At 44.2% G+C, this 23,192-nt stretch overlaps 1 pseudogene; it reads right to left on the bottom strand.

Moving 5' to 3' along the window:
* Nucleotides 1-8,668: 8,668 nt before the first annotated feature.
* On the bottom strand, nt 8,669-11,154 carry LOC143109648 (uncharacterized; annotated as a pseudogene).
* Between the last annotated feature and the right edge of the window lie 12,038 nt (nt 11,155-23,192).

The raw sequence follows: 23,192 nt of genomic DNA, 5'->3' as shown, positions 1-23,192 counted from the left end.
CCGGACGAGGGGGTGTTGCGGGGTCGTTTGAAGAATTCAGAAGCTTTAGCCAACCTTGATGTTCTGTTCAGGCATTCGCCTTCTGGTCATGCTCGTGATCTGTCAGAGTTAATTCATGTACATACAGGGTTGTTCGGTGATGTTCCATCTAGAACAAATTGGATAGAACATGACATTGAGGTTGGTGAGTCAGGTCCTATTTACCTGTTGAGGAGTGAATTATTTTCCTGGCTTTAAAATGCCATTCTGATGCTTTGTGGGTGTAGAGCGGGCGTAGGGCTGTTGGTGGCAGCGGCAGACCTGAGTCTGGGTTTTGTTAGGTTTTGGGTACTTGTTTTGTTTCTTTATTTTAGCACTGCTACATTCACTCAATGCATCCATACATTTGCCTACACCACTGACTATTGACATATTCAGGGTTTTTCTTAATGATCTGTTGTTTATTGTTAAGTGCTCTAAATAAATTATTACAAATTTACTCGTGGTGTGGCGTGTGCCCTTGTGTTTTGTCTCGTCCTTGAGTCAGGACGTTACAGTCATCTTAAAATTTTTATTAGGACTAGTCCTTAGCGTCCCACCCTAAATCACTGCACAGAGGAGGCGATGGCTTAAGAACTTGCAAACACCACATGATGTGAAGTCTCTCCAGCAGCTGCTTGGATTTGTTAACTATCTCTCCAAATTCTTACCCCTCCTTTCAGATGTGTGTGAGCCACTCTGGCGATTGACTGACAGGGATGTTGAATGGGCTTGGCTCCCTCAGCACGATGCAGCTTTGCACATCATCAAGGATCTAGCCATACGCCACCCTGTCCTCAGATACTACGACCTCAATGAAGAAGTCACTCTCCAGTGTGATGCAAGTGAGACAGGCCCTGGAGCAGCCCTTCTGCAGAATGGATAGCCTGTAACCTTTGCCTCAAGGACGTTGACGCCAACTGAACAGAGGTACAGGGAGGGAATTCAAGCCAAACCGTTGCAACTTTGCCATCAATCATTATGTTAAGCCCGCCTAACGTCTCTATACACAATGTGATTGGCCCTATCGAACTTAAATTTTTCCAGCTCGCAAGCCAACGGAGAGTTGGTAGGGTGTGTCTAGATTTCTAGGCTAGAAGCCGCTACGAAAACTAAACCTGCAGGAGTTAATGCTTCAATGTCACTTCAATACCAGAGGCATTTGAGAAAGTAAAAAATTTTGTCAAAGATAGCCCCAAAGCGAAACAAATCAACGACAAAATGATTGCATTCATGGCGCTTGATGATCAGCCCTTCTCAGTGGTAGAAGACACAGGGTTCCGCGGCCTTGTAGAACATTTTTAACCCCGCTATACTATCCCAAGTCTTTTCAGATGTTTGTCTCCCGATTCGGTATGATGTCATTGCTAAATACATACACAGCATACTCACGACAGCGAAAGACAACAGTTTTACCATGGACATATGGACGAGCGATGTTGGCTGGCTCTCACACTGCAGCGGCAATCTCTGGTGCTTTTGAAAACATGCTTGAACAGTGGCACTTGACCAAGGAGAATGTGCATGTTGTGATCAGGGATAATGCACGTAATCTGGCAAAGGCTATAGAGGAGAGTGGTGTTGCTAGCTTGGGTTGCAAATATGCTCAAACAAGACGTATCAACCCGCTGGAACAGCACGTTTTATATGTTGCAGTCTTTGATAGAACAGAAACGGGCAATAGCGGCATATGGAGTTGATCACGAGTTTACCCTCAATCAGTGGACTCTGATAGAAAACATGGTGACCCTGCTTGAACCATTTGAACAGTTGACCAGGGACATGTGCTCATGTGCCACATGTAATCCCTTCAGTAGAAGCTTTGAAACGACTGTTGAGGAAAGAGACATCAGACCACGGAGTCAAAACATCTAAAGCCCTCCTTACACTGACCGACTTTGGAAAGATTTGCAAAGATTTGGAGAAGATTTTGAAAGACTAGAGTCTCAGACCCTCTCACATCTAAAAACAAGTAGTAGAGTTTTAAGTCACAGACTATGATTTTGCAATGACTAGGGATCTTGCAGGGTCACTGCAAGACTGCAACTAGATTCCTTTAAATTATTACCCATCGTGCAATAGATAAACAGGAACTGAAATTATAGCCTACTAAACTCAAAGTCGTATTTTCATGTTTCTGCAGCATTGTTTCATGCGTGACATTCCTAACCGATATAGAGTTGTTCTGTCACGTGGAAGCCGACTAAATATGTATAAGAAATGACAAATATTATAAGAATAACAAATAATTATATAGGCTACAGCTGTCGCCTACTTTGCCCCTTCCTGTTTGGTGTTGGAGAGAGGTCACTATTGGTTTTTATAGTTCACGTCACTATTTGCATGAGCCACGACTAGAAAGACTTGCGATAATATCAAACATGTTTGATATTGTCGTAACGGCAAAACTAGAAAAGGACTGACTCCGACTGACTTAACACCACTAAGATTGGCACCTTACACTTAACGATCTAGTTGACGGGAGCGTGCCGCGATTCCAGTACAACTCCCATGATTTCTGTCTGACTTTGGAAATTTAGTCGCCGACTAAAACAAGCGATTCAATGATGTTAATTCAGAGCCCCTTTACTGCTTTTCAACAATCCTTGACGCACGATACAAGGACCGCTACTTTGACCGGTGCGTAAAAGTGTCAGCTGTGGAAATGTTTCGGCAAAAAGTGGAAAAGAACGTCCAATGCAGGGATAACTGATGTGATGGAAACTACGAAACACCAGAAAAGCGGCCCCGGAGAGAAAGAAGCTTGTTGCTGGACATGTATGATGAGATTCTGGATGAGAACGACAGCATGACACAGGAACAGGAGGGTAGTCCGGTACAAACACAGGTAGGCAGTCGTAGGCTACGTTTTTTTTTAGGTAGCTGTGTTAACTTGAGAATATGCCTATGACCAACATAGTAGTTGTTTACAGTAGTTGTGAATTCGTAGACATATTCAACAGAACGTGTTCTTTATCATTCCCTTTATAGCTGCAAGGATACCTTGCAGAATGTCTTATTTCACAAGACCAGAGCCCGTTGGAATATTGGAAAATAAATAAGAGTTGCTTTCCAATACTGCGCAGAAATACCTGTCGGCCCCTCCTACTAGTGTGGATAGCGAGCATCTGTTTTCTGGAGCTGGCCATGTGATCGATGAAAAGCGAAACAGGATTGCATGCGAGAAAGCATAAATTCTTTTGTTTATTAAGAAAAACCTGCCACTCATGTCTCCCAAGTAACACACCACACCCTCTCCCCTACCCTACTGATGACACACACACACACACACGACAGTCTAGTCCAGAATACAAAGTACTACACGTTAAGTGTTTTAATGGCAGAAGAGTCCCTGAGGGTAATTGTTGTGTCATGATATAGAAGTTTTTTCAAAAACGTTCTAATCACATATTTGTGATCGTACTCCCAGGGGCCCAGCTGCATCTGATCACATATTTGTGACCGTACTCCTCAACAGGTTAATTGAAAATGTGAAAGTTCCTTTGAATTTGTTTTTGATCTTATCTTCTGTCAGTGGATCCAAAGCATTAGTTGACAATTTAAATTAGCTTTCTTGTGTTTACATGTGAGAAAATAAAAAGGTAAATCAAAAACCTTTTGTACCCTTTATTTATATATATATATATATATATATATATATATATATATACAAATATTGGTTATTGTATTGGTATCAGCCCCAATAAACCAATAATTATCGGTTATCGGCCCTAAAATTCCATATCGGTGCATCTCTAATGTAAAAGACAATTCAGCAGGCATGGCATACCCCACACTGTCTTCTCAGACAATGGCCCCCCTTTTAACATCGGCGAATTTCAGCTGTTTGTCGAATATTGGGACTTCAAGCACACAACCTCATCCTCATATCACAGCCAAAGCCGGAATCAGCAGTAAAAATTGCTAAGCTTTTACTCAAAAGATGTACCATGGATGGAGAAGACACATGGAAAGCAGTGCTGGCATGGATAAACACTCCAACAGAAGGCCTTAACAGTTTACCAGTTCAAAGGCTCATGTCAAGGCACACCAGCTCTCTGCTGCCTATGAAGATTGCTCTTCTACAGCCAAGAGTAGTGAAAGGTGTAATTAATTGCGAAGAAAAGTGTTTGTAACAGCCCTGCCCCCTTCCAACACCAATTACCAGACTCTACTCACCATCCCCGGTCTACTAATGAGTCACTTATTTCAGTTAATCCCCTGCACCTGTCCACGCCCCTATTTAAACCCTCCTGTTTTTCCTCTCTTTGTGTTGCATCGGTTCAGATGCCGAAGGACTGTTCATTACTGAACCTTGGAAGCTGGCCTGTTCTCATTGCTTGTTCTCTATTTTGCCTGTTATCTCCTGTGTGTTTGATTAATTGCCCTTGTGCAAGTTTTGTTTTGGAAATTAAATACAAGAGTCCGTGTGCATTATTTGCTGGCGCTACCCGAACTGGCTATGCACTCCGGTAAGAGAGTCGCTGCAACCTTTGGTATTGTTCAACAGATTTATTGAAATCCGGTTCCAGCAGGTGAAGTGCTTGTTGCTTGCAATGGTATGTGTTCTTTGTGTGTTTAAGTGGGGGTGTGTTTGTGTGTGTGTGGTTTTCTGTAAATAAAGAAATACAGAATATATAAATATAAATTGTACATAAAGAATATAACATACATAAAAAAAAAAAAAAAAAAATATATATATATATATATATATGCACACAATATACAGACTAATGAGCACTAAACAATATTCACTCTGCAATATACATAATTGCTTGCAATAAATAATTGCTGTGCAAACAACCAAAATGCTGAACAGCAATGGGAATCATCAGAAGCCAATGCAATCTGGAGTTGCAACGTGTCTTTATAAACATTAGCCACTAGATGGCACTCTAAGACCACGAATGGAGCATAACAGTAGCCTTCAGATCCAATAGTCATGTGACCGACTAGTGGCGCGAATATCACGGTGAAATGTGCTTCCACAACTAAATTGGCAACACTATTGCGAGTGCAACAGTTGGACTAATACTCGTAATTCACAAATGTACAACACTGTATGAACATTCATCCATGAATAAAGATATTACTATTACTACTGAATGTTATATTTGTGCAACAGGTTACTAGCATTACAACAGACATGAGCGTGCTATACTGCAACTGTAGGCTACTAAAGTAAAATAGTTTACCACAAAGGAAAAATAGTTTTCCACAACTTTTTGGACCACCCGTGCCAAGTCCAGACCTAGGCCAAGTCGTGGCTATCCAGCAACGTAGTCTGGAGGAGATTCGGACTACCCTGGATGAGGTAATCCGTGAAGTCCGACGGATCGGTGCAACCCAGCCTCCACCTCCAGCCATGCTATCTCCTGCTCAGGGTCCAATTCGGGAAACTGTTCGACCTTCTGACTCCACAGTCAAGCTTCCAGAACGCTATGACGTAAGGCTGTAACGATATGCGATTCGAAACCGAAATCACGACACTCATATCCACGATACTGTATCGCGGTGTGAAAAGGCAGAACCGCGACACACCCTTTCTAGTGTTTCACGCCGTGCTTTGCAGCTTACGCGGCTGTATAAGCAACACACTCCCGCTTTCCTTACCGGTAGCCTACGTTGTCCAACAATAAATAAATAATAATTCCATACCTCTCGTTGCTTTCATTGTAGACTATGTGTTCAACTTTACCAAACAGTAAGTAAACCCCCTCTCCTTGCCCCGCTCTCCCTCGCTCTTCCTCCCTCTCCTGCTCAATGAACATGCGCTCAATACAAGGATACAAGGATACAAGGAAGTTTGTCACATGCTGGAAGTAAGAAATGCAGTGAAATTATGTCTGGTGTCAGCCTATTTGTGCATTAATGTGGGGGGTAAAAAGTGCAGTAGAAGAGGGGTTTAGTAGATTAAGTGGCAAAGGCTGCATAAAAAAGGTGGGGGAGGATTGGGATTGGGTGGGGGGCACCAACAAGGAGCACCAACAAGGAGCACCCAAGAGCAACAGGGGCAAGGAAAAACTCCCTTACCAAGGAAGAAACCTTGGGCAGATCCACGGCTCAAGGGGCTAACCCAACTGCCAGGGGTCTTGGTGTGTGTGTTGGGGGGATGACAGGGGAGATGGGATAGTGTGCTGTGTATGTGTGGAGAGGGCAGTGTGCAATATGTGTGTTGGAGAAGCTTCCTCATGAGACAATGTGCTGTGTATTGGGGGGGGAGTGGAGCAGTGACTGTGTGTGTGTGTGTGTAGTGTGTGTGTGGGTAGGTGGGGGCAGTGTGCTGTAAGTATGTAGAGCAGTGGTTCTTAACTGGTGGGTCGGGACCCAAAAGTGGGTCGCGGAACCATTCTGGGTGGGTCGCGGAGCTTGTGGTTAAAAAAAAGAAATCGCCCATTTCAAATAGACTTAAATTGAGACGAAATGGTGCAGAATCCACAGTGTGCGATGTTCACAATTGCTGGAACATGAGTGAAAATGCCTCATAATAAAGTACACCTGTCAAAGACAGACCTGTCAAGTACTTTAAGGTGACATCAGGAGTTGGAGACTTCACAAATGTAATGCCAAACAGCATGTTCCAAACAAATAGGCCTACAGGCACTTGGCCTTTCTTAGCAAGGCTAGGCAATCAAGGACATGGGTAGATGGAGGAGAAATCAAAAATAATAAATAAAAAGTTCTATGAAGATGTGCAAAAGTTGGAGAAAGTCAGGTATGTGTGTCTGTGTGTGTGTGTGTTTTGATGTGTGATGAAATAAGAAAATAAATAAAAGGTCTGTAGCATAGGGAGAGGGATGTAAAAGTGCCAAAAGTCTTGTAGGTGTGTGTGTGTGTGTGTGGGGGGGGGGGGGTGTCATGAGTGCTGAGTAGTGAATGAGTGCAAAGTCAGTATAGTGTGAGTTCAGAGTTGGGAAATGTTTGAGAGTGCTGAGGAGTGAATGTGTGCAAAGTCAGTATAGTGTGAGTTCAGAGTTCGGATGGCCTGGGGATAAAAACTTCTCCTGAGTCTCTCAGTTCTGGCTTTGTGACTACATAGGCGTCTTCTTGATTTCAGCGGTAGGAATAATCCATTGTTAGGATGAGAAGAGTCCTTCAGAATCTTTTGGGCTCTTTGGAGTACTCTTCTGGAATAGATATCTTGTAGAGCAGGGAGTTGAGTTCAGTCAGGACCACTTTAGTCAAAATAGTTTATTGATATGTAATAAGTTACATTTGGCGGTATGGCTCTGTTCTGGGACCTCCCTACCCTTCCGTGTGCCAACACAGAAAGCCTAAGGCAGGGAGAGCAGCAAAGTAGATCCCCAAAACACCACACCGGCAAACCTCCAGCCAGCACGAGGTGCAGCAAAAGGAGGGAGCTATACATTAATGGCACTAAGTCTTACCAGATCCAAGAATTACATGGACAGCAGGGTTGTGCACAATTCGAATTGCAATTCTGCTTCCTGTTTGCTACCTCAATTGAAATGCAAGTGAAATTCAAGAATTGAATTGGAATTTAAGAGGCAGTTTCAATTCAATTTTGCACAAGCCTGATGGACAGTCTAGGCAGAACAGAGATAGACCCCCAACAACCACACAGCGATCATCAGCCAGCAGGAAAGCTATGGCAACCTCCAGGAGATAACTAATGACGTGATCACTTGACAACATGACTAAGGCCTGCAGTTATGCCACACGTCTTTTATTGAGAATAGCAATTCATAGAGCACTCATAGCTTTTTGAGTGTCGAGGATGTCTTGAGCTTCAGGTCTGATGTAGCGCTCATACGCGGAGGATGACCATCGACCCATAGCCTTGAGTGTGGAGACAGGAGCAATTGCTGAAGCTGTAGTTGCTGCTCCTATGCGCAGTGAGTGGGTTGTGTAACGATCAGGAGGAAGATCGCAGGCCTGGCAAAGGCGACTGAGACGAGAGGCGAACCAAGCCCGAGACATGGGCTTTCCTTCCTCCGTAGCAAAGAGGGGATCCTGAGGGCTGGCGTAAGGGCGGCTTCTCAGGTAGTGGAGCATGGAAGTGAGAGGACAAAAAGAAGAATTAGATTCAAAAATGAGGATTGTTGTTCCTTCTTTATCTTTATCTGTTTTTGAATGTTTCAAGAATAAAGAAAAGTGGTGAGGTTTAATAGTAACGTCAGCTATAGTGAGATCATAAGATGGGTCAAAAGAATTTAAGCGTGTAGTGAATTCACCCCCTCTAAGGAAACCGTAAAAAGCAGTGAGCAAGACAGTTTCTAACAGTAAGTCTGAATATGGACCAAAGCACCCCTTCCTCAAGTGAGTGATCATTTTCCTTAGAAGAGTGAGAGGGAGACGGTTATCGTTGCCTTGGGGTTTCTCCCTTTTTAGACCATTTAGCAGCAGGCGAATAGATGGGTTTTGGAGCAAGCTGATGGCGGATGGATCCAAGCAGCGCAGGTGAAACTGTATGCCTGCAACTATACCTTTAATGGAGGAAGGCTGAAGTTTTCGAGATTCAAAACAATGCAGGCGCAGACTAAAGAGATATTAACAGGCAAGACAGGCACTGAGAAGGTACAGCAAAAGGAAGAAAAATAAGACCAGGCTGAATCAAATGATTTTAAGGTAGCCTTAGACAGTCCAGATCGCATGTAGTGCGCAGCAGAGACCATGAAGGATTGAAAATCTAATCTAGCACAGTTTGATTGAATGGAGGGCAGGTTAGGCTGGATGGTGCGGCCTCCGGGCATAGATGGTGGAATTTCTGAAAATCAAACCGGGACAAGGAATCAGCTGTTTGATTATCCAGACCTGGAACATGGGCAGCTCGGACAATGAAATTACCTAACACTGAACACCAAGTCAGGCGCCTTATGAATCTATTAATAAAGGGCACTAAGGAACGACCTTTGTTAATAATATAAACCGTAGCCTCATTATCACAATAAAATATAATCTTTTTCCTGGACCATTGGCTACCCCACAGAAGACAACTAATCACAATTGGGTACAATTCCATTAAGGCGATGGAGGACATATCGGGTGATAAGGAAGTCAACTCTTTTGGCCATACATCAGCAAACCACTGATTATTGAAAAAGCCTCCAAAGCCAACACTAGGGGCAGCATCTGTGTACAATTTAAACGCTACAGAGGATTCGAACGAGTCATTATAGAAGAAAGAGATGCCGTTCCAATTGTCGCATAACGTAGACCAAAAACGCAACTCTGATCGGCAGCCTTTATCTAAAGTTACCATATCATTAAGACTTTTTGCTGATTTAGCAATATCTAGAAGCCTAGAAATAAAGGACCGGCCCTGTGGAATGACGCGCATGGCAAAATTGAGGTGCCCAAGTAAAGAAAGTAATTCCCTTTTTGACAAGACTGAAACCTCGTGTGCTTCCTCAGAAAATCCCTAATACGATCCAGTTTTTCTAGGGGAAGGGAGGCCTGCATCCGCTCACTATCCAGTGTTATCCCTAAAAACTCTAGCACTTTTTGTGGACCCAAAGTCTTTTCTTCAGACAGAGGAACTCCTAGAGATGAAAAGGTGCGCTTCAGAGTGTCTATACAAAGACCTGGGACTGAATCAGGATAATCAACAAGCAAAAAGTCATCTAGCAGATGCAGTACAAAGGGCAGTTTGCAGTTATTAAGGAGGATCCAACAGAGCACCTCCGATAATGTATCAAATATCTTTGGACTGCTGCGGCAGCCAAACGTGAGTCTGACAGAAAAATACATTTTATCTTGCCACATAACCCCAAACAGATGCCACTGCGATGGATGGAGTGGCATCACTTTGAAGGCGTCCGAGATGTCCGCTTTTGCCAGCCATGCTCCTCTACCTGCTTCTTTAATAAATGAAATCGCGTTATCGATAGAAGCGTAACACAATGAAAATGGAGCTAATGGAATAAGACTACTAATGCTCGGGGCTTCGTTATTATGAGGCGCAGATAAGTCGATAATGAGGCGTTTTTTGCCTGAATATTTACGGGTGGCAATCCCTATAGGATTTATGCGAGTTGTAGGAAAGGGGGACTTGTCTAAAGGGCCAATCATAAATCCTTTTTTAACTTCTTTGGCTAGCAAAGAGGAGACAACCTCAGGCTCCTTCAGAGCTAATTGCAGATTACAACATGTAAATGACATTTTGGGAAAGCAAAGCAAACCCGCAAGAAAACCCTGGACTAATCCAGTGATCAAATAATTCACAAAACACTGGTTTGGATGCTTTTTAAGCGCCTTCCCCAGCTCAGGAACGTTCACTGGAGTAGACGGCTTTATTTCTTTGACTTCTTCATGAGGCGGGCTCGTCTTGGGCTCACCGATTTGGGATGCCCGTCCCCGCAGTAACTGCAATCGTGAAAGTATTTACAATTAAGAAATCTACATACATTCTCGTTAAAGTTATAGCACAGTGGCGTAGGGAGTGAAGTCACCTTCTCTCCGAGAACTGGCTTAGGTGGTTGACCTGGAGCTGCGGGAGAACTGACTGATTTGGGACACAAATTACACGAGTGAGAGAAGGAGCCGCAGATGGAGCATGAGAGGGGGAGAATGTCCAGTGAAGTATCTGCTAATGAGGGCTAGATCGACCACTGACCAGTCCAGTCTTTGGTTAAAGCGCAGGATAAACATTGCCGCTTTAGCAGAGAAAGCACGATGATAGTCATAAAAGAGAGTTCTCCGTTATAACATGGCGAGGTCGGCTATGATGGTTAGACATGTGTCGAGCTCGGCTCTACGAGATAGATACACCTCGCAGATGACGTCTCTGAAGACGCTAAAAGCGACGCAGAATTCGGCCAGAGTCAGTGTCTTAGAAAGCCGGGGGTCACTATCTTTCAGGGTTACTGCTACATCCCCACAGTCCACAACGCGCCTATCGCTCACATCAGAGCAAAGCAAAATCTTAACAAGATTCACGTCTTTACCTGACAGAATTTGAGCGCGCAGGGCTTGAGAAATGGCTGAAGCAGGTGGGAAAAAGGGCACTCCGGAGGCCATGGGCATAGCGGTTCTGAGAGACCTCTGTGGAACCAACGGGTCATCGGCAGGCGGGGAGAAGACGTCCCGTGGTGGAGAGGCTGATGTTCCGGCTGGAGTAAAAGGCAGCGAGGATGCAGCTCGATTAGTTTCCAGTGCTTGAACTCTGGAATCCATGTTGATGATGGAGGAATGGATGTTTGACAGAAGTGCCAGGATATCGTCGGCTTTTCCCGCCGCGCTTGTTGCTGCTGCACACGCGGGGGCGCGGACCTTCTTGCTCGGTGGGACGAGTCTGGCCTGCGGGCGTGCGATTCTTCCTTTTCTCAGTAGCCTTCCTCGGAGCGGACGGGGCAGGATCTGTGGATACTGGGCAGGGTGCAGGGTCGACACGGCAAGTGTCCAGAAAAAATGCAAAAAGCTCTTCGTGGGAAGCGCCGACCGGATCGGGAATGTTGTGCTCGTACAAGGCCTCGAGGAGACGGGGAAGCGGCCACTCGCTTAAAGAGGTGGTTTGTTTCCTAGCCAGGCGAGAGCTTCGGCGTTTGGCATTCTCGTCTCCGATCGGCTCCTCTACCTCGGTGGCTTGAGGTGGTTGGGTATCCAGGATGCAATCAGCTGACCAGTGATCATCCCCCTCGATGTTTTGCCATAACGAGAAAGGTGAGCACAAATGACAGTATAAACTTAGCTCTCATGAAGACGTGTAGGCTCTCTAGCAGAGTGGCTTGCAAAGGGAACGCAATCCCAGCCATGTTAGAGCAGCTTAAAAGTAGGGCCTAAATGCCTCTCAGCCAATGACGAGCTAAGGGTACTCTCAGCTGACAGGCCAGCTGATCAACCAGCTGATCGGCCAGCTGACAGCTTGGCTTGACTCCGTGGCCTGCCAGAACTAACACTGTGCTCAATTTCTTATAGTATGTTCAGCTGAGCGCACTACTCTCTGCAGAGTACTACAATCTCTAACTGTGGAGTTCCCATACCAGGTGATGATGCTACCAGTTAGAACACTCTCAACCGCTGAAGTGTAGAAGGCCTTCATGATGGATGTAGAAACTTTGAATTTCCTTAGCTGACGAAGGAAGTAGAGTCGTTGTCTGGACTTCTTCAGAACATATTGAGTGTTAACAGTCCATGTTAAGTCTTCAGTAATGTGGACACCAAGGTATTTAAATCTTGTGACTCTCTCTACAGGTTGCCCGCTGATCATTAGTGGGGTGTAACTGTTGTTCTGCTGCTGCCTTCTGTAATCCACTACCATTTCCTTGGTTTTATTGATATTCAGTGTCAAGCTGTTAGATTGACACCACTGTGCCACCTCATCAACCTGATCCAAGTAGAGCTGTTCATTGTTGTTACTAATCAGGCCCAAGATCACTGTGTCATCTGCAAACTTGATGATGGAGGTATGACTACTGTTGGCTTTGCAGTCATGTGTGTAGATGTTGTACAGCAGTGGACTCAAAACACAGCCTTGGGGAGCACCAGTGCTGATGGTTAATAAGTCAGATGTCAGACCCCCCACTCTAACCACTTGTGAACGGTTGGTGAGGAAGTCAAATATCCAGTGACACAGGGTGGTGTTCAGTCCTAAGGCCTTCATCTTTGTGACCAAGGTGAGAGGTACTATCGTGTTGAATGCTGAACTAAAGTCAATGAACATTATCCTCACATAATTCCCATTCCCCTCCTCCAGGTGAGTTAAGGTGGTGTGCATGAGGTTTGAAATGGCATCCTCTGTAGACCTGTTGGACGCATAGGACGCATAGAAGACGACTAGCTAAATTACTATTAAATCCACATTGCATATTTGTAAAACTCTTGTATTCAAATTGACTTATCATCTCAATACCAAAACGTTTCCCAAAAGGGCCTGTCCCAAGGAGAACAAGTATTACCTTGAAACTTAAAGGAACACGCCACCCAATGTCAGTAGTAATATATGTTCTTACCTTAACTTTCACGAGTTGAGTCATACCTCTCCCGTGTCGGTACGTGCACTCAAACGCGCGAGCGAATGTGTTAGCATGTTGCTATGCTAGCGGGCTTTGACGTAGCCAGCCAGTCTTCACAGAATCAGGCAGGTCGGTTTGGTGAGCAAAATACAGCTGAAACTGGGTGATAAAGCCACGGCAGTCTGCTGGTTTACAGTCATAGTAGGGCTGTAACGATACACCAACCTCACGATTTGGTTTGTATCACAATTTTTGACCCACGGTTCGATTCGAACCTCGATTTTTCTTTTTTTTGGGGGCGGGGGGGGGTCTAGACATTTTATTAAATAACATTTTAATAGCCTACCTAGGCCTGTCGCGATATTCAATAAATCAATTAATCGCATGATAATTAAAATTAGCTCAATAATTTTTCTGGCCGCGATAAATGCCATTTGCATGCTTGTTTGTTTTCCTCGTCTCTCTCTCTCCCTCTCTCTCTCGGGTCCTTAGAGTAACGATGAGTGAACCCTCATGTCAGTCACTTGTCAGTCGCATGGTGTGTGGGGAGGCGGGACTACTGGCGTAGCCTACCACAGAGTGCAGCTAAAGAGCCGCGTGAGAAGTATACCGGTAGGCATTAGGCAGAGAGAAAGCTAGTTGCGAGTTCGAGTAGGCTACGCCTAATAAAGACAAAAAAGATGGAATTGGTATCTAAGTCAAACGCGACAGCTGCAGTGTGGGAGCATTTCGGATTTAAACCGAATGCCCGTGGTGAACCACTGAACGTGTGCGAGTCGGTGTGTCGCATTTGTTGGAAAACAGTCGCAATTAAAAGCGGCAACACAACAAACATGCATATGCATCTAAAACACAATCATCCGCTGCAGTTTTCCCAGTTGGGGAAAAAAACAACAAGTGGGCCGTCTTCCTCTTCCCGAGGAAAATTCTCAGAACGACAATATTATCGCTTATCGCAATAATTTCTGAGACAATTTATCGTCCAGCAAAATTTGTTATCGTGACAGGCCTAAGCCTACCTTACACCAGAGGATTAGAATATAATATATAGTATAATATATCTGTATTATTTTATATCCTCCTGATATAGATAAAGATTTTACTGAATGTCTGATATTTATGACAGCACACTGTATGCAGATTAACCTATAGCCTAGGCCTACTATTTTTTATTACAACTCTACCTCTTTAATTCAGCTGTCTGGTTGAAGGAAATATTGTAAACAAAGTAGCATAGTTGGCTAGCTTATCATAGTCTAATGATTGGACTGTTCAGTTCCCCCATGTGTGTTTAAAGGAACACGCCACCCAATGTCAGTAGTAATATATGTTCTTACCTTAACTTTCACGAGTTGAGTCATACCTCTCCCGTGTCGGTACGTGCACTCAAACGCTCTGGTGCACGGCGCGAATGTGTTAGCATGTTGCTATGCTAGCAGGCTTTGACGTAGCCAGCCGTAGAAGTAATAAAAAACATCCAAGTTTTCCCGACTTAAATACAGTTGCACGAGTAGTTGATAGAAATGTCTACGGCCACACAACATGAAACGTGGCGATTTTCCAAGCGAATAAACAGGAGAACTACAATGTGTGGCACAATAGCACTTGGGAGTACTTCGACCTAGCGTGGTAATATTGTTAACACCTAATTGTAGATCCTACCAGAGTTTAGAATCCATGCTTGATCGACCCCTCAGCCTCCCCCTCCCCTCTGAGCGAGAGAGGCACACACACTAGAGATGCGCTGATGGGCTATTATTTCAACCATAACTGCATAGCAAAACTTATCATCCATCAGCCATCCATCAGCACCAAAGTTTTTTGACCAATTTTCAAAACCGCACCCGCCCACCATCCGCTGGTTGTTTTAATGTAGGCTGTGATGCAGCGCTGCTGACGTGAGGCTAGAAAGCCCTTGCCTGTAGAAAGACTGATCCAATGCAGCAAATATATTAAAAGGCTAAAGTCATACATTGGCTATGTTGTAGCCTATCCCCAGAATATCAGCAGCAAACTCAGTCTCTGTCTCGCAAAACAGTCTCCAAATAAAACGCACATCGGCCTGTTGCCTATTCTGCCATGACAATATATTGTCCAAAATGCTTGATTGCATTGCATTTCTCCACATTTTTAGCTAAATTATCATGTACCACATCAGCATCGTTGTTTAGTGAATCTTTTGTAAATTGCTTTACAATTACCGTCGGGCCTATAGGCCTATTGCCTGGCTTGCCTCAGCTTCGGTCACGTCCTTTTACAATTTTATCATTGTAATAAAAAACGCAATTTGCCACATAATTTCAACATGCTCCTGGCCTACTAATTAATGCCTATTGTACTTTATTTTTTGCAAAAAGAAAGAAATCCTTGATAAAATAAAGTCATTCACATTATAGGCTACTTTACCACTGTCATGTCAGGGTGACACTATGACAAGCCTGTTCTGAAGACTCCCATTCATTTTGACTGCACGGGAAGAGAGCGCGTCTTTTTCAGACAGACAGAGCAATTCATTTTATACCAGCATATATTAATCGAATTAATAGATATTAAAGAAACTTCGGCTCCATTCATTCTGAAAGTCCACCGCACAACAGCGCAACGTGCATGTTCACATTTTTAGTAACAACCGCCAAACTTGCTTGCTTGCCACACATGTTTTCCGACTATTTTTTTCTTACCTTCTTTTCCCGCTGTGGATGTTATTGAGTTTGTAGAAGTTTTAGCTCTTACGTTCTGAACATCTCGCACTGCCATCGCCCGATGTCATTTCTGAGTCATACAGTGGGTCCCAGTTAAAAATTGACACTTCATTCACGATCATGGTGAATGGTGAAATGTAAGTACAACTGCAGCCGCTTGGGGGCAGCATAGTCCGCTGTGGTGTTTCACGGTCGAACCAGACGGCGCATTCGACAGCAAGGGCTGTGATTGGCCGAGTTTTCAGTGCGTTTCTCTGTGTTTTTAGCAGCCCCTGCAACATGTTAGACCACTGTAGCCTAAGCCTTGTACATAATGTTAAACATAGTTTTGGATTCAGTGGCAAGATTTCTTGATTGTACAGTGTCTGTCTCTCAGTAATGTTTTAAAATGAGAGCTTCGTCAGCTGGCAGTAGGCTACTTTGTCGGTAGTCATGAGAAGTTCGCTTGCTAACAGAACATAAATATGCTGCCCAGAAACCTTGTGAATAGTTCTGATTTTATTTACTACACTAACGAGGTTGAAATATAGACTTTGCCTACAGCATCTCCTTAACAGTAATGTTAACAAAATGACAGCATTCATATGACAAAGAAAAACGAATTCGGTCACTCAAGACTGTGCCACAGCAACCAGTGTAGGCTACAGTCCTACCCAATAGGCCTACTCGAAGCAGATAGCGTTGTCTGGTGGTCGAGTGGGTTAATGCACGTATTTCCAGAACAGGTCTGCAACTTTCAGGCAGTTCTGAGTTCGAATCTAGGCAGGAGCAGAGCCATATAAAGGCCTAGGCCTATTGTTATCATTTTTTGCAAGGTGTTGCTCCTGGCAATACTTGTTTATAAGACGTTTGGTGATTAATTGATAGCTGTTTTTGGGACACGTTAAACGTTCTTTATAATGAGCGCATCCGGGGAGTAAAACGACTGTTACGCGCTGTTACAACTGTAGGCTACAATGATTGCAATACAAAAATATGCGCGTGTTATAGTTTAGTTAGTTTTGTGATGTTTTGCACTTTTGCATCATGTGTTTTCAGTTTTGAGGGCTTTTTTGGCAAGATTGACCTTGGTTAGACTCTGCATATGTTATTTCTCCGTATGGAAAATAAAGTCAATTTTCGAAACACGTCTGTTATTAGTTCAATAACAAGTGTTGCTTGTTAAAACATGTGACTAGTGAAACTCAAATGATTTTAGAAATATTTAGCCAAAGCCAAAAAGTGTTAGAGAAGGAGAGACGCCGGTGCAGCTCAGATGTCTTCTTAATTTTCTTTATTCTTTAGTAAAAGGTGCAGAACATTATTAAACTTTGACTAACGTTTCGATGTTCGTTAGTCAAAAACATCGACACATCGAAATGTTAGTTAAAGTTTAATAATGTTATGCACCTTTTACTAAAGAATAAAGAAAATTAAGAAGACATCTGAGCTGCACCGGCGTCTCTCCTTCTCTCTAAAATATCTGTCCTGGCCTGGTTGCAACGGATTGTGGCCAAACGACAGAAGCGCGGAGAACCCTCCTTTGTCTACCAAAAAGTGTTACTTTGTGCCCCGCGCTCCCCCACTGCTTGTGAAAGAAGGGGATGGGGAAGGGGGGCTTAACGTGAAAAAGCTTAATGTCACAAAACGGCAACGAGTCGTTTTAGGCTACAGGCCTTCATAATGGTAGGCTACAGGAAGTGGGGGGAGGGTATGGGATGACCAGAGCCGTCATCTATCGTCTTTCCAGGCACACAGCTCGTTATGTAGCCTATCGACTGCCTTAACAGATAGGCTTTGCTCTTGGGTTTGGCCTTACAGCGAACTCAATGCTCTTGATGCTTGCAGTTTGTTAAATAAAGCGATGCAGATTACATTATTTATTTCTGATTAATTGCGTCATTTGCTTGTTAGGCTGGGCTACTGTCAATGTCCTGTACAGGTCAATGTTCAACAATTGCTGGTGTAGGCCTAGGCTATTAATCAATTAGGGACTGTTCGTTATTTATTTAATTAAGGGGCTACCGGAGGAGTTTTGGGAGCGTTAGTCAAAAAAGACGTGACCCTCCCTCGCCAGCAAGAATTTTTTCTATGACCCTCCAAAGTGATTGAGAAAAAACGCATGACCCTCCCCAGTCCCAACAATTTATTGATGCCTTAGGCTACTGGGTCAATTTGGGAGCTTGCATGCTACGACTCCTTCCTTGAAATGCCTTGAAAAGGCTGTCGTTTGCACAATTTCACAAATAATCACCGGGACCGAAACAAACCTGTCAACTTTTCCCGGGTTTATCGCGTATTTTAACTTTTTCCTCGCTGTCTTAGGAGGAGCTGCAGGGCCGTCGCAAGGGGATGCGAGGCCCTGTGCGAACTTGACAGATGCAAGGCCCTTTTCACTTACGTGCATGAAATCATGCGATAGCTTACTTTACACATAGCCAAGGCTACCGTCGGTGTATTTTAATAGTAGCCTAGTCTAATAAGCTACACCAGCTTGCCTTTAAGAGAGGGGAAATTCAATTGTATAGCCTATAACATTAGCTGAGTCACATATTTGGCCATATGGTGTTTATCATAGGCTACATCACGAAACCAAATAGTGTAACAAAGGCGAACACTTTAACAGGGGGGTATTAATTGGGCATGAATCATTGTGCTGAACGGTATTTGTCAATGAGCAGAAACGCACACGACATTCAAACTATTGATAAGATGTACTGGTCTGTATCTATAGGCTAACATTGGACAAATAAATGACACTGGCTCGCCATATCCTGACTCAGGAAAAAAAACATTTTCTTGCTTTGCCGCAAACTCAGCAATGAAATCATAGGCCAGTTTGCAGGTAGCCTAACGTCTTTTTCATAAAAGGGAGAGCTCAGTCTCTCCTGTGACATGGAGGTGCGCAAATAGTTTTTAATAGCCTGTTCAACTTCGAAAAGCTTCGTTCACCCGATGCCAGTCACTGATCGCAATTTCAAAGTTCGGAAAGCTTCATCTTTAAGTTTTAAGTGCAGTGGCCCCTATCTGCCCCCTTTGGAATTATATCTCGAGCCTATTATAAGGTCCAGTGCGTTATGTCCTGGGATTCGGATGTGCTCAAAAAGAAAAGAAAAAACACTTTTTTATAGATGGTTATGAGGAGCAATGTGAGAGAGAAATTTGATGATCATTGATCGTTGTTTTGGGACGTTAAGCCTTTTCCATAGGCGTCAGTGAAGGAGATTGAAGAATGACCATTTTTTTATACGAAAATATTTCTTAACTACAAAAACTCAGTGTCTAAAAACTCAGTGTGATTCAGACTCAACCCTCTTGTTGTTTTATTATCTTTTTCGTTGTCGTTTGAACGTTGGCAAGCAGGCATGTTGCGGTTGCAATTTAAGTGAAATTTCTACAGTAGGCCTACAACATGCTGTTAGGCTGGGCTACTGTCAATGTACTTGTACAGGTAAATGTTCAACAATTGCTGGTGTACATGTTATATAATCAATTAGCTAAATCATTTGTCCAGCTGTTTAAACATTTTTTCGTGCTACATTCAAACGCAAAAGGTGCTTTGATATATTTTTCGTTTGAACGTCGGCAAGCAGGCATGCTTTGGTTGCAATGAATGAGGATAATTGCTTTTTTTTTGCATTATTTTGAATATGACTCGCTCCAGTCTCAACAGCACGTACTTTTTCCACACGCTAAGTTCTAACACACATAGGCCTATCCCCTCTCGCTTTCTCTCTCTCCATCCCTGCACATGGTGCTTTCTTAAAGGAGCTGCACCATTTTACAACAATTGCAGCTACATTTTCATATTAGAATGTTTTGTCAAGTGTAAGCTTAAACTACCGTGATCAATTTAAGTTCCCGTGCCCCCGCTGCTTCATGGAAGCAGTAAGTCAGTCGCATCAAAAATACTAGTGGCACCCAAGTGACACCTTGTGGTTGTTTGTGTCAACTGCAGTTTGTGCCATTTCTGCTGAGAAAATGGGGTGCGTGATTCATGAAGGAACCCGTCCAAACTTAACGGGGACCCACTGTATCACTCTCTGTCTCTCTTTTAAATGCCTATTCCCTGAATGTAGGCTACAATTACTGTGTTTTATAGGCCTATATAGCCTAATATCGAAACAAAATAACCCAGGCAGTCTCATCTAGGATATAACACAGGTTGAAGTCAACGTCAAGTTGGTTCTATTTAGGAAGGTGAATGTGTGTAGGCCTAAACATCTGTGATTTAGAAATGACATTGGAAGACAAGGAGTGAATAGCAAGAGGCAAGCCGAAGGCTGCTGACAAGGGCCCGACGCTATTGTAAAGCAATTTACAGAGCAGCAATTTTGGAGGCTGTTTTGCGAGACAGAGACTGAGTTTGCTGCTGATATTCTGGGGATAGGCTACAACATAGCCAATGTATGACTTTAGCCTTTTAATATATTTGCTGCATTGGATCAGTCTTTCTACAGGCAAGGGCTTTCTAGCCTCACGTCAGCAGCGCTGCATCACAGCCTACATTAAAACAACCAGCGGATGGTGGGCGGGTGCGGTTTTGAAAATTGGTCAAAAAACTTTGGTGCTGATGGATGGCTGATGGATGATAAGTTTTGCTATGCAGTTATGGTTGAAATAATAGCCCATCAGCGCATCTCTAGTGTGTGTGCCTCTCTCGCTCAGAGGGGAGGGGGAGGCTGAGGGGTCGATCAAGCATGGATTCTAAACTCTGGTAGGATCTACAATTAGGTGTTAACAATATTACCACGCTAGGTCGAAGTACTCCCAAGTGCTATTGCGCCACACATTGTAGTTCTCCTGTTTATTCGCTTGGAAAATCGCCACGTTTCATGTTGTGTGGCCGTAGACATTTCTATCAACTACTCGTGCAACTGTATTTAAGTCGGGAAAACTTGGATGTTTTTGATTACTTCTACGGCTGGCTACGTCAAAGCCTGCTAGCATAGCAACATGCTAACACATTCGCGTCGTACACCAGAGCGTTTGAGTGCACGTACCGACACGGGAGAGGTATGACTCAACTCGTGAAAGTTAAGGTAAGAACATATATTACTACTGACATTGGGTGGCGTGTTCCTTTAAACACACATGGGAGAACTGAACAGTCCAATCATTAGACTATGATAAGCTAGCCAACTATGCTACTTTGTTTACAATATTTCCTTCAACCAGACAGCTGAATTAAAGAGGTAGAGTTGTAATAAAAAATAGTAGGCCTAGGCTATAGGTTAATCTGCATACAGTGTGCTGTCATAAATATCAGACATTCAGTAAAATCTTTATCTATATCAGGAGGATATAAAATAATACAGATATATTATACCAAATAATATTATATTCTAATCCTCTGGTGTAAGGTAGGCTATTAAAATGTTATTTAATAAAATGTCTAGACCCCCCCGCCCCCAAAAAAAGAAAAATCGAGGTTCGTATCGAACCGTGGGTCAAAAATTGTGATACAAACCGAATCGTGAGGTTGGTGTATCGTTACAGCCCTACTATGACTGTAAACCAGCAGACTGCCGTGGCTTTATCACCCAGTTTCAGCTGTATTTTGCTCACCAACCCGACCTGCCTGATTCTGTGAAGATTGCTACGATCATTTCTTGTTTATCGGGAAAGGCCTTGCAGTGGGCTACAGCCGTGTGGGAAAGAGGGGGTCAAGATGTTACATCACACGGCCGCTTTGAAGCTCTTTTCCAGGCCGTCTTTGATCACCCAGATGAGGGGAGAGAGGCTGGTGACAAACTGCTGCAACTCAGACAGGGCTCACAATCGGCTGCTGGGTACTCCCTATCCTTTCGGACAGCAGCAGCTGCCACTGGGTGGAACGAACCAGCACTCTGCTCCCTGTACCGACGAGGACTAAGGGAGGACATCCAGATCCAGATGGAATTAGCCTGCCGAGATGAAGACTTAGATTTGGATGAGCTAATTGGATTATCCATCCGCCTTGATCGCCTGCTGCGAGAACGCTGCCGGCTTCCTAAGCATTCCAGATTGCTCCTAAATCATCCTCCCCTGGATTCATTACTGGAGCCCATGCAAATCGGCAACACACACCTCTCCTATTCTGAACGTTGGTGCCGGATTGAACTGGGCCTATGTCTTTCTTGTGGAGAGGAGGGTCATGTCTTGTCAAACTGCCCTGTGAGACCAGTCCGCCCCTGCGACAGAGGATTTCCGCCTAAGGGTGCTGGGCAATTCCATGGAAAATTAAATTTTTTGTAACATCCATAACGCCAATAAGATGTGATGGTATGGTATGATGTGAATGATTACATGAAATTTGAGCATTTGCTATTTTTGGCTGAAGAATGTACATGAGAAAAAATGCACAAAAAATGAATATTATCATTCACATCATACAAATGTTAAGGAATTTCACTGGCGTTATGGATGTGACAAAAAGTCAATTTTCTGTGGAATTGCCCTGCTACATCCCAGGATAAGGTAGGCGCAGCTTCTCAGCTCCTATCTGCCATTCCTGGTGCCTGTGACTGTTGCTTGGGTGATGTATCTGTTGTCGTTTCAGCACTCCTAGATTCAGGTGCTGCAGGAAACTTTATTTGTGCATCGCTGGCCCGCACTCTTCGTTTGCCTCTTCTTCAGCTGCGAGATCCTATGTCCGTCCATGCCCTGGATGGCCGTCCTGTGGGAGAGGGAATGATCACCGACACAACCAGACCTGTCAGCCTCACTGTGGGGGCTTCCCATCATGAGCGCCTTACCTTGTTAGTGTTGCCCTCAGCCATCCATCCCCTTATCCTCGGACTCCCATGGCTCCAGGACCACAACCCCAGCATCTCTTGGACTTAGAGGGAAATCATCGCCTGGTCCTCACCCTGTCAATCCAGATGCCTGTCGTTGGACTGTGCAGCTACTACAGTGGAAAGTCCTCTCATGTCAGCCACTCAGGAGATTCCCCCTCAATATTTAGATCTGGCTGAGGTATTCAGTAAAGTACATGCCACCTGTCTACCTCCTCACCGGTCATGGGACTGCGGCATTGACCTCTCCCTGGTATGTCACCACCATGTAGCCGAGTGTATCCTCTGTCTCCTAATGAGACCCGTGTCATCGAGGTCTACATTGTGGAAGACATCATGTCTCACCCCTGTCCCTAAGAAGCCACACCCTAGTGAGCTTAATGACTACAGACCTGTCGCTCTTACATCACATGTGATGAAGACAATGGAGCGATTGGTCTTAGGCATGCTCAGACCCCAGGTACGCCATGCACTAGACCCGTTACAGTTTGCTTACCAGGAGAAAGTGGGCGTGGACGATGCCATCACTTATCTTCTACACAGGACACATTCCCACCTGGACAAGGGGAAAAGTGCTGTGAGAATCATGTTCTTTGATTTCACAAGTGCTTTTAACACCATCCAGCCCCTCAGATTGGGAGACAAGCTCTTGCAGATGGGTGTGGATGCTCACCTGGTAACCTGGATTACAGATTACCTGACCGAGCGACCACGGTTCGTCAGACTGAAGAACTGTCTCTCTGACACTGTGATCTGCAGCACCGGAGCGCCACAGGGAACTGTGCTCTCTCCAGTCCTGTTCA

This window comes from Alosa pseudoharengus, unplaced genomic scaffold (assembly GCF_046254945.1).
Source record: "Alosa pseudoharengus isolate Yale_2024_CS ecotype anadromous, Long Island Sound unplaced genomic scaffold, YU_APseudo_1.1 YU_APseudo_1.1_scf_10, whole genome shotgun sequence".
Taxonomy (NCBI): Eukaryota; Metazoa; Chordata; class Actinopteri; order Clupeiformes; family Clupeidae; genus Alosa; species Alosa pseudoharengus.
Note: the sequence above shows the minus strand (reverse complement) of the source record. Positions and strands in the feature narration are given on the sequence as shown.